The sequence below is a fragment of the Lolium perenne genome, chromosome 6, assembly GCF_019359855.2.
Source record: "Lolium perenne isolate Kyuss_39 chromosome 6, Kyuss_2.0, whole genome shotgun sequence".
In the NCBI taxonomy this organism is placed as follows: Eukaryota; Viridiplantae; Streptophyta; class Magnoliopsida; order Poales; family Poaceae; genus Lolium; species Lolium perenne.
The window spans coordinates 116,459,433-116,464,040 of record NC_067249.2 but is presented as its reverse complement, the minus strand read 5'-3'; the positions used below and the strand labels follow the sequence as shown (position 1 = coordinate 116,464,040).

The 4,608-nt window shown below is 45.7% G+C and overlaps 1 long non-coding RNA gene across 1 annotated transcript; it reads left to right on the top strand.

Annotated features, from left to right (window-relative positions):
• Positions 1-1,134: 1,134 nt before the first annotated feature.
• Positions 1,135-4,402, top strand: LOC139832779 (uncharacterized). The gene is made up of 3 exons (XR_011747196.1): positions 1,135-1,374; positions 2,775-2,855; positions 4,120-4,402. It is a non-coding gene; the product is annotated as an uncharacterized lncRNA (long non-coding RNA).
• The last annotated feature ends 206 nt before the right edge of the window (positions 4,403-4,608 follow it).

The window sequence follows — 4,608 nt, the reverse complement described above, 5'->3', positions numbered from 1 at the left end:
GTGCACGATGTCTTCCACGTGTCACAGCTCAAGAAGTGCTTCAAAGATCCGGGCCGTGCAGTTGATCACGAGTCCATCGACCTCCAAGAAGACCTCTCATACAAAGAGCATCCCGTTCGGATTCTTGATGAAGCTGAACGCCGTACTCGCAACAAGTCTGTCAAGTTCCTCAAGGTGCAGTGGTCGCACCATTCTGATAAAGAAGCAACTTGGGAGCGGGAAGATCAACTCCGTTCCGAGTACCCGGCCTTTTTCTCTTCTTCCTGAGAATCTCGGGGCGCGATTCCTTCAAGGGGGGTCGTTTGTAACATCCCAAGAGTAATACATAGATCCTTTTTACCTTTCTTGCATTTGTTTCATATCATCATGTTGCATATCATGCATATCACCACCTTGGTTTTTATAAAATTGCATTTGGTTTTGGCTTTGCTTTGTTTGCTTGTTGTTCTTCCTCTCTCTTGGTTCATCCCCTCCCTCTTGTGATGTTCCAAGAAAAGCTAACAAGCCAACCTTCCACCACTTGACCTATATTTCAAATAGGTCATGCCAAAATTCTTATATGGTTACTATAAACCTATCTCTTCTATTTTGCAGTGCTAATAAGATGATCTTGAGTTGGGATCCCTTCCTTCTCAAATGGTTGAGCCCATTAGGGTTTACCAAATATTTGAAGACCAAATATTTTCAATCTCTCTTTATTTTTCTCTATGTCCCTCTCTTATTCCTTTTCTTGTATTAAATCTCATCATACCTTAGTGGGTATGCAAGGTTGTTTCCCTGATATTCAAATTCCATCTTTTAAACTCTTCTCTTCTCAATTTCAGAAAGTTATTCAAAAGAAGAAAAGAAAATAAAACAGAAAAAGAAATAAAGGAGAAAAACCTATCTAACCTATCCTAGCCCATCTAATCTAACCAGCCCAACCCAGTTTTAACGTGGAGAAAGCTCTCTGTATGCCTTCTTCCTCATGTACGACTACCTCCAGCGCCACATGATCCTTCCCCCCCTTCGTGGATGCTTGCCACCTGCTGCCCCCTCTCTTAAGCAACATCAGCAGCTCCTGGAGAACCCTAGCTCAGCTTCTTCCTCCTCCAAACGGCGCCGCACCTTCTCCTCCTCTCACCAAAAACCCCACCGAAGACACCACTGCCGTCCACCGCCACCGCCGCCATGAACGCCGCCGACCCTACCTGAGCCGTGGAACGGAACCACCACTCCCTCCTCTACGTCCTCGTCTACCTCACGGAGCTCGAGCATCAAGATCTGCGCGTCTTCGTCCTCGCCTCCGTCAACGTCTACACGGCCACATCTTCCTCCCCGTCGCCGGCAACCCCTCCTCCACCTCTCCTCCGCCTGGTTACCAAGGACCACAGGGTGAGCAGCAACCCCTTCTACATCTCCCCAGCATCCCTTGCATCTCTGGTTCGAGTTGGAGAAGAAAACAAAAATCGAAATCAAAACAAAACCGGCACAGTTTTTGCATCACGGCATCCCATCTTTCGACGCACCTCACAGCCAGCACAGGCCACGCCAGCACGCGTTCTTCACATCTTTGGATAGCTGGGAGTGAGGTCTACAATTGTCGTTTTGGAATCACTCAATTTCGAGGCCTGTAGACGACGCCATCTTCGTTCAAAGATCTGTCCAGAAAACAGTTTTCAGTTTCAGCTGTTCCTTGCCGTGTCGCTGATCCGTTTTCCGACGAAGCTCACCGGCGTTTAAGGCCGTTTCAGCTCGCGATTCTGGTACCATTCGATGCACAACATCTCCGGATACGTCTCCGTTTTTGAATCATCCCAAACGGAGCAGCACACACTTCGCCATCCTCGTTCAAAGTCGGTCCAGAAAACAGATTCAGTTTCAGTTTCAGAACCGCTGTTTCGTCGTCTCGTTTTCCGGCGAGTTTCTCCGGCGCCACCGTGCTCCGTTTTCCACCTTTTCGGCGTCATTCAACTCAGGGCACATTCCCCTTACTCAACCCGTCGAGACACACTCAGTTTCGTCACCCAGTTCTTCGCCATCGTCGACCAAAAACGCGCCCAGCAGCTGTCTGTTTTTCAGTTACAAGTGTCGTTCTTCTTTCAGTAAATTTCAGTTAACGCGAAGATATACCTGATGTTGCCTATAGCCTGTATCTAATCAAAACCTGCTACACAGCACACTGGTACCGTTCCTTTGCCTCTGCCAGGGCCTCCTGGGATCAAATCCTGGCCGGCACAGGATTAAAAACCATTTTTTTGGCAAAACTGCTTTTTATCAGTTTTTGCCCCTGCCTATTTTTTTAAAATGATTTAAAACTGCACTTTCCCAAATCCAAATCATACAAATTTATATCCAAATTGTTCAGAAAAAACATGATCTAATCAACCATGAATTTTGTATCAACTTTTGAACAACTAAAATTTGGTCACTTTTCAAATCTGGATTTAATTGCTAAATGTTGCATAATTCACATATTTAATTCTATAACTCCAATTTGACAAATCTTTATATCTAATTGCATCAGCAAAGCATGAAGTTTTCAAATCTGACCTTATCATGCACCATTGGCATTATCTCTGAATTGAACCAACTAAAACTTGCAACTTGAACTAAATGTCATGTGAGGGTGCTTATCATTAGATGTGGCTATTAGCACCCCACTTAATCTTGCTAACATGAAATCTTGCACAATCATCTTGCCATGTCATCATGCATCATATTGCGCATTGCATACTTGTATTGATATGTACCTTTACTTTCTATGTATGTGCTATTTGGTTCTTCCCGAGTAGACGCCGACGTAGAGCAGTACGAGCAGGAGTACGAGTTCCCCCTGGAGGATCGTGTCGGTGCTTCTACCTCTGATCTGACAGGCGAGCCCACCCCTTCACCTATTTTACATTTACATGCTCATTTGATCTAATGCTATCCTTATGTTGCGATTCTGTTGTGTCACGTGTCCTATCTACCTGTTACCTATATGTCCGAGATACACCTTCTCGCCCTACCTATTGTTTGTTGTTTGCCAGCTTTGCGAGTCGTAGGCGAGTTTAGGGTTTTTGTTGATATCTCGAATTGTTCGGGATATCTTGTTGGGATGTTGACACATGTACTACCTTTTCGAAAATGAAGTGGATAACTTTTGCTACAAATAAAATTGCTAAGGGATATAATATGCAGAGGCATCTGTGAGCCCCTTTGCGAAAGCATCGGAACTTTGACTTGCTAATGTCCCCTAGGACCCGAGTTCTTGTTATCTGTTTCTAAGACTGAGCGTGCTAACCACACGTGGGAGGTTTTATCGGGACCCCCCATCACCCATTACCTTTTCTCAAGTCTGTTGAAAAGGGGGCCACAACCTTGGTTTTATTTGGTGCACGCATATTTATTACTGTTGCCTTCGGGTGTTTACTTCCTGTTGCCTTCGGGTGGTTTATTTATGTACTGCACTGCATAATTGCTAGACGACTTATCTAGTGCTTGGCCGTTAGTGCCCGCCTAGATGCCTACGCAACCTCTGGGTCCGTCTCGGAGTACGGCCGAACTTCGTCACGGGTAGCTTAGTTGGGTGGCCCCCCTAGGCATTCTTGCAGATCTGGGAACGGTCTTGTTGTGAGACTCCGCACTTGACTATGTTGGTTCGAGCATGCGTGTATGGTAACATTGGTGCACCCCTGCAGGGTAAATCTTATCGATAAGCCGTGTCCGCGGTTATGGACGACTTGGAACTGTTTAACTCGATCATAGAACAACTTACACCTAATGTTGTCGCTAATAACTTGTTAATTATTTGCGTAGTAAGTTAGCCCTATTATAATGGAATGGATATAAAATTGTCAACTGTGTGAGTGCCTTGTTAGTACCTCTTGGCTAAGGGGGATCGCACTGGCAGGGTTGTTGTTTGCAGAGTATAGAACTGCTAGAATATGCGCTCTCTCACCTTCTCTATTAGATGGATGTTGTAGCGTGTCTCTATTGGTTAGTGCTTTGCTGCCGCTAAACTCCACCATATAGCCGGGCGAAGTTTACACCGCCCACCAGCAAGCATAGCTGGTCTTGTCTCGCAAGTACGTGCCAATGGTACTTTACCTCGTTTTTTTCTCCCTCTTTTTCCGGAACCCGTTTTTCGACAAACAGGTACGACAGATGATGATCAGTATGCAGGAGGCTACTTTGTCGAGTTCACGGACGACGACTTCGTTGCGTAGCAGGATCGTTCCTAAGGCAGCAGCCTGTGGCTTGTTGGTTATGGGAACACCGCTTGATTATCCTCAGGACTCTTAGTCCAATTTGGATCTTGTCTGTACCCAGACTATTTGGCTATCTTATGTATGATGTAATGTTGGGATATGTTTCCCCGTTGAGTGTCATTTGGATCTTGCTCATTAGAGCGTTGCTATATATATGAGCCTTATTTCCATCTTTTGTGTCGTACATAGTCATGTTGTGATATTCAAGCTGTATTCTACCCTCGTATCCTGTGCACAGTGTGTGTATGTGTGAAGTGCACAGGAAGGTGAAGCACTCAGGCTTGGAAAGCCTATCGTGAGCCTTTGAGGTGGGTGTTGTGTGCATGGGCGTGTCGAGCTGTTGCTTGGCCTACCCATATGCTTGGGAATGCGAGGC